General features: G+C 39.7%; 1 long non-coding RNA gene across 12 annotated transcripts in view; it reads right to left on the bottom strand.

The window, feature by feature from the left end:
* Window positions 1-283: 283 nt before the first annotated feature.
* The window catches only part of LOC119156177, a 31,913-nt gene continuing 24,589 nt past the window's right edge, over window positions 284-7,607 (bottom strand). For 8 of the 12 annotated variants that reach the window (XR_005107000.1, XR_005106992.1, XR_005106996.1 and 5 more), the window contains 3 exons: window positions 5,806-5,935; window positions 5,552-5,717; window positions 284-3,771 (listed from right to left, as the gene is read on the bottom strand). This is a non-coding gene — a long non-coding RNA (uncharacterized LOC119156177). Of the gene's footprint in view, window positions 3,772-5,551; window positions 5,718-5,800; window positions 5,936-6,426; window positions 6,513-7,607 lie in introns of all 12 variants that reach the window. The other 4 variants (XR_005107001.1, XR_005106995.1, XR_005106999.1 and 1 more) reach the window with 4 other exon arrangements.

Below are 7,607 nucleotides of genomic sequence, written 5' to 3'. Positions count from 1 at the left end.
GTCTTCTTTTTATTTGCTTTGGTCATAAAATATCAAGATCTTGCTGTAGTTGTCAATCAATATGAAATGTGTTTGGTTTATAAATGAATATTCTGTTTTGCTGTGTTAGTTTATAATGAATGAACAGCAACAGCTAAGTAAAGAACGATTAATTTTCACTTTTATCATTCACTTGCAAGAAGTTATTCTCCAATTACTTATTACCTGTGGAATAACGCTGAAATTAAAATGAAAAACCCAGTCAATATTGCATGCATCAAAAATGAAGGAAATCTTCACACACTGAGAATGGTGAAATGTTTATTGGTTTTTAGACATAGAGTCCTCCAGGGAGTGCTACAAATCCACACAAACTCACTGCATCTTCGATGTTGCATTTGGAGCGTTGATTTAGGTGAAATATGTGTAAAAACTCCTGTAGGCAGACAGCTCTCTAGTAACTATACATCTGCAAAGGCTCAAGAACATAAATTATTCCAGCATGAGTCTGGGATAAACTGTGCTCACTTCACAAACTTTAGATCTGGTTGATCCACATGGCAGCAAAGGAAAAAATGTTGTGTTTTCGAGTTAGGGAACGAGAGTTTATTTAACCATTCTGTATATATGTGCGTAATTTTACACTGATTATTTTCTCTAAGTAGCATAACATTAATGCAACCAACAAAGGAAAGAGGACTTCTGAAAATAGGACATGAAATGATGTGAGACTGGCCTGGTACAACAGGTTCCCCAAGTTACATCAGAGCCAAAGGTAAAGCAGCTGCCTTCTCAGGAAGAAAATGCATCAAGCTTTTTGCCCCACAGCTCAGACCCCTGAAAGCTACTTTGTATCCCCTGCAAACATAAAAGCACTGTACTTTCTTTTCTTTTCTATTTGTATCTCAAAGACTATCAAAGAGTATTCTGACTGGATCAAACATAACGGGGAAAAAAAAAACCACACAAAACATTTTCCAGTATTCTGTCTCCAGAAAACCCGAGAACTATATAGTGGTTCATCACTTGCTACTACTACACACCCAGATCTGGCATCTCAATGCTGCACTGTGGCAGGGCTTGCCTTCCATGATTTACTGAGTCTTTTCTGAGTTTACTTATCTTTAAGCCTTGGCAACATCTTGTAGCAAAGAGTCTTACACTTCAGCTACTCTGTGAAAAAAATACTCTCTTTCATTTGCTTTGTTGCCCCGTGATTTCTTATGTACCACTTGTTCCTTTGTTGTGATAAATAGTTAATAGCCTTTCATATTTACCTTCTCTGTGTCTCCTGAAGAAATAACATGCTATTCAATGCAGATAACCATTCTTTCTGTCTTTCAGTGTATTTTTCTAGGTTTACCTACGTTGTTTTTGTGATGAGGTGACTGTCCACCACAGGCTACATATCAGCAGAATAGTTTCTGATTTTTTCTCCGGTGTTTTCCTAATAATTCTTAATTGTTTTTACTGCTGCTGACCACTAAGCTGACATCTTTATCAGGCTCTTGAAGATGTGTTTCCTGAGATGAAATAGCTCATTTAGTGCTCATCGCCATGTAGATGTATTTGTTTTCCCTACATGCATTGTCATTATTGAACTAGAATTTATTGAGTTCTGGTTTATTACCCAGATACTCAGTATCAAGAGGGATCAAGAGGGGGTTTCTGAACTCTTCACCTAAGTTTTAGTTTTTCTATCTTGAGTAATTCTGTTTTAATATAGATCTCAGCCCAGATTCCTGTGGGTCTCCAGCAGCCACCTCCTCTCCTTGAGATAACTGACCATTCATTCTTTCTTCCCTATTTGTTTCCGTCATGCTTTTCCTGACAGTGAACGTGCTGTGTTTATCTGTGAAAACAAGCCTGATTTTTACTGTCATATCGCAGCTACAAACACTGTTTCAGACAATGAAATACGCAATTAGTCTTCCTTGCCATTTGCTTTTTCTTTCCACCTTATTTCTTTATATAGTTCTTATGTCTTTTTTGCTTTCGTTTTCTGTCTCTATCACTCTCCCTCCCTGTTCACTTTCTCGATGATCCACTTTCCCATCCAACATCTTCTCCTGTTCAACTTTCCTGCAAGGTCCCGACCCTTTCCTCACGACTCGCATCTCTTTATGTGGGCTTACTAGACCTAGAATAACTGTGTACATGGTTCTATTTCTCTGCTTACCCTATACATCCATCTTTCACTAAAAATGGAGGCAAGCAGATATAATCTGTGCATCAGTCAAAGCCAGGGAACCTAGTGGAAGTCTCTGCATTGGAGTAAGTAGAGTTGGAGCAGTTTTCTGTGAAAGCAGGCTGACTTATGTATGAGGCTGGGTTACGGATAGATGCTGCACTGCTATTCTCAGTGGAGTTAGGGGGCAGGGAATATGCCACATCTCCTCTTGGGCTGGTCAACCAGGTGATTTGGACTTCATGACAAGATGGAGCAATTTTCCCAAATGGGTTGAGGTGCACAAGGCTAAATCATACCCCTGGCTCATCTGCCCCTCTGGTGAATTGCACACAAGGGGTGAACAGCTCTAGGAGGAAAATGGTAAAAGTTCAGCTGCCTATGTCTTTCCTAATATTTGGCAACTAGGGGATAACAGAGCTGCCAGCACATACAGAGAAGAATGAACAAACGAGTGCAACAGGCAGATTAACTCACCTAGGCTTGCTGCAGATGCCTGTAAAGACCACAAGAGCAAAACACAGGACAGCGAGCACTGCAGTCACTGGCTTGGAGAGCTGTGTTACATTTTGCTCTTCAGTCCCACGAGCCCTATGAAGAGGGAGCAACCACAGTACTTAGATCTGTTAGCATGATCATAGCAGAGATGAAGCAGCCATCCTATCTCCCGTCTGTCACCGACGACACTGATGACACCGATGTGGAGCAACACATATTGGGAAACCATAGTGGAACTTCTTTCCAACACAATGGAACTTTCCCACATGGTGCGACTTCTTTCCTCATACTTCAAGCCCTGATTCTCTTAACTTCCCTATTTGATGCCAGCGATTCCTTTTCTTCCTCATATACCCAGCATTTACCCAGTCATCACCAGAGAGTTCTGTGGGATTCAAGATTCCCAGCATATGGAAAACTTTGTGAGAAGATGTTGTGATGGGTGAGAAAGTGGAGAAGATAATTTCTGTGAAATAGCTTGTTACTTTTACCATTCTCAAATCTATTTGTCAAGCACTAAGTCGAATAACAGATAACAGGACATCTTCACAGTGAAGCATCCATATTTTTCAGCTATCCACACCGGACTTTGTTCTGACATTCACAAATACCTTGCTCCTTCAATGGCACTGAAACCAGCAGGGATATTTTGTAGACTGAGATATTCTTCCACCAAATAAATTATTCTCCGTGAGAAAAAGCGATGGACTGAACGTATTTGGCACAGCGAGGCAATCTGCAGAACTGAGGACAGCATGGGGGAGTAAAGGTGCCACAATCGACTATTTCAGTGAAAATAACTGCATGAGTCAGCTGTTAGGCGTTAGAAGCGGTAATGGCGATAATGACCACACCTCACGGCCACGCTGCTCTCCTTTTGCCAAGGACTGTTTTCTGTTGGGTGACCTCTTCTTCAGGGTAGTCAGGATACTTCTGCTGCTGCAATGCTTTTGCACAAAGGTTCTTTGTGCCAAATAACATCATATTTTTGCCAGAGGGTGTTCATGGTTATTGTTTCTTCAGTGCGTCTCTAATTAATTTTGCCAAAGCCACCCACCTTCTGCCATCTGTCAGGTGGCAAGAAGAAAGAATGTGGCTCCAGACAGCTAGACAGGACAGAAGAGCATGTGGTGAGGTGAGAAGGATATAGAGACAAATTCAAATCATCACTTCACAATAGTTTCTTTTATATGATAGTTTACAAATCATAATGGGCTATTATATCTATAGTATACAAACTAGGGAGTTAAAAACCCACAGATTAAGAAATTGCAGCAATGTTCTGAAGCAAGAGATGCTAAAGCCCTTTCTGGTCTAATATATCAATGACAACAATAATACAGTTATTGTCGTGATTCTTTTTAACCAGTAAGCTTAGTCTTTGTAGACAATGCCCATAGTTTATACTTCCTGTAAGAACAAATGTGTATTATCTTTTACCTTAACTGTTTCCACGTTTCCATGTGCTTCCAGTTATTTATCTTAATTTTGGAAACAAAAACAAATACACATCATCTAAAGAAATGGCTTGACCTTCCTTCCATAGGCCACATCCTATATTCTTTGCATGCTCCAAAGCTATTTTGCACTCTGGTTAACTCAACTAGGAGTTGTGTTTGTGTATATTCCCGCACAAAACGTATATATAACCTGACCTCACACGGCTTCACAGCACTGAACTAAAATCCCAGTAGAACTTCAGCTATGGTATTTATCATGTATTCATGACTGAATGTGGGTTGCAAGAAAATATTTAAGAGTCCATAGAAACTTTTCTTTAAAGTATGCAATCCCTAAATATTCGGGTATACATTATGGTCCTTTAGTTAGGAGTTTTTAGACTATTTCATATTTGCCTTTCTGTTTATTTTGTAAAAGTATACTTGTCTAGCACACATTTTTATGCCAGCCTTGCTTTGCATTTTTACAGTCTGCTAATTAGACCATTTTAACTAATTTGTTTGCATTTTGTATGAGCAAGTTGGGCTTTTGGATTGACTAATGTAATTGCAGCCAGTTTCTGCCAAATACAAATTACTCTTTCTAGTGTGAGCTAGAGAGAAAAGTAAATATTTAATAGCCATCAATACCCTTGCAGCATTTTAGAGTGTGCTTTTTTCCTATGGAAAGTTTAAATAATTTCTTCAGTGCTTGATTGCACTTTAATGTTAAGAAATTATTTTTTAATCTTTTTTGAAATAATAATGAATTAGACATTTTAGCATCTCCATAAGGGTTTTCTTTCTGTGCACTTTGCAGTTTTAGATTCCAAGCTTTAAGATCTGGTACTTTCGTGTCTGAAGTTTACTTGCGTATCTTTTTGCATATTGAATACTGTCTCCTAAAACTATTTTCCTGGAATGTACCCGGGTTTTAATGTTTCTAAGTAGATGAAGTCAAGTCTTAACAGCAATGTGAAACTGTGGGACTTGCTTTCTCTTTTCTTTTTCAGAGGAGCATAGGAGAAGACAGGAACTGGTTACCAAACCTCAGCATTATTGGAATCTGTCTTTTGAACAGCAAATCTTATGCTCTTCATCTCTGCAGAGGTGGACATAAAGGCATAGGTGCACCAGAGATTTAAACAGGCTAAAGCTCCTCAATTTTCAGCTTTAACATTCCCAGGGTACTTGCTCCAGTGCAGATCAAGAAGACCACCTGTTTGCCAGCACAGAGCAGCTCTCTTCCTTCCCCTTTTCCTTCCTCACACCTCCCTCTTTCCGTGACCTACCCGGAGGCCAGGGTGCGTCTGCCTCGCCCGAGGGGCTGTCTCCCAAACATTATACACAGACCACACTTCTCAGATCAGGGCCAGAATAAGAGTGCTGACAGGTGTTGCTTTCTGAAAAAATCTGGGGATGGTGCTCTTCACCCCGGTGTACCCACCTGCATGGTGCCACTGCATTTGGCCTGGGGTATGAGTGTTTCAGGCTCTATTTTCTTTTCCCACGTGAAGCTTTCAAACACATGGGTCCCATAAGTGTCCTAACCAATGGTCTAAGGAGCAGGGCTGCTGTCTCTCTTCGTTCCCCAGTGAAGGTGGGAATAATCCCTGCGAAGTAGATGGGTTTGAGCAGGAGCAGTGGGGAATGGCTGGCTGATGCTGGGGTTGCCTTAGTGTGTTTCTAACCTTACCTTACCTCTTGTCAGTCGTCTTGTGCAGCTGCTACCAGTCCCAGGATGCTGTAGAAAGGAGAATCTGCCTTTGGCCATCTTGCTGTTTCATCTGATGAAGCTAAAATGATAACAGACCGACAGCGAGATCCAGCACTAAGGAGAGAGAAACCAAAACACCTTTAAGCTGAGTCCTTGACATGTCAGACCTCATTTTCTTTTCAGAAAGGGTGCAACTTCATATAATATTAACCCATAATTATTAATCCATAATTATTATTTAAGAGGGTGAATACATAATCACTGCCAAGTGACAACAGAGGTCCATGTCATCATCAGGCTGTATAATCAGGTCCTGAATTTCATAACCACAACTAAATTCCTTCTCCCTGTCCCATTCCTGTTACATCAAATGTGCCATGGAAAATGACATGTCATGTAACAACATGTTTTTGATGGATGCTCTATCATTATCCCTCACTGTCTTTGCAATCCTCCCCATCATGCACTAAGAACAGGTGCACTGCAAAAGGTAATAATTTTTTTTTCTTTCAGGTATTTGCTTGGCCTAGACAGATAGGCGGGTGATTTGATCAGTGAACAAACAATGCTGTTCTGAGAAAGTTACTGTTAACAAGCAGGCTTACCTGCCCTCCCAGATAAGTTTAAGTGTGGCACTTCATTAGCGAACCCAACACTGCCACTGTCCGATATCTGCAAGTCTCACAAACATCTGTAGCAAATTTGAGCATAACTCAGTGATAGAATTTGTCTGCTTGGATCAAAACCTAATTTTTTTCAAATTTAACACTACATTTAATACTAAAATCTAATATCAAAAAGCTGTAATTATCTTACCAACAAATTTAATAAAAGTAGATTTAATACTGAATTTCTAGTGTATATTTTCCATTATGGGCATGGTCGATCTTTGGGAACAGTGTTCTGTGGTCCTAATTTATATGAATTTCTTGATTACATACTTTCTGGTCCTAGATACAGAGAAAAGTAACTTCCTGTGTATCCTTATATTTGTTATTTTGGAAACGAAGAGGACAGATTATCAAATGTATTTGAGTATGTACCCAGTACATCTCTGAGTGTGCCTAGCTGAATGCACATTGCAATGCTGGTGTGATTTTGGTACTCCTGAAAGGAGGTAAAAGGCTGAAGGCTTTGAAGATGTTCGTACCATCGCACAAGAAGGCTGTCTAAAATAGCTGCACAGATCGTCTTTAGAAATGAGAAGGAAGTTAGGCTATTTTCTCACTTCTGACCATTCTACAATTTATTCATGCCTATATTCTCTTGGTGCTAATAGGATTACTCACACAAGTAACACAATAGCACTTTAGCCTTAAGCAGTTGGCCTCCACGCTGATATACAAGTGAGCATGTCAGCTGGTGCTTACTGTGATGCAGAGAACAAATTCACCAAGAACTGAACTGGCTCTGTTTTAAGTCATAGATAACTGAAATCTATTTTAATCATTGCAGTCACAGGAAAGTGTTTTCTAAATGTGTTATGTCAAAACATCCCAAAAAGTGACATGTAATCCAAGGCACACGTTTTATTCTTGATTACATTTGCAAATTGAATCTCAGTCCTTTCAAGGCATTTTGAATTTAAAGTAATATTGTTGAACACTTCTGTTCTTGATATTCTACTAAAGTAGCACCACAGGAATGTTCCATAAAGGACTTCAGCACAATAATTCATTTATTCACTGAATACCCTGTCTTAACAACTGACAATTTTTACAGATCTCACCCCTCTCCAGGGATTTAGTCATTCTCCAAAATGTAACAGCAAGAGATGCAGAGATGT

This window comes from Falco rusticolus, chromosome 12 (assembly GCF_015220075.1).
Source record: "Falco rusticolus isolate bFalRus1 chromosome 12, bFalRus1.pri, whole genome shotgun sequence".
NCBI classification, from domain to species: Eukaryota; Metazoa; Chordata; class Aves; order Falconiformes; family Falconidae; genus Falco; species Falco rusticolus.
This window is presented reverse-complemented; position numbering and strand designations above follow the sequence as displayed.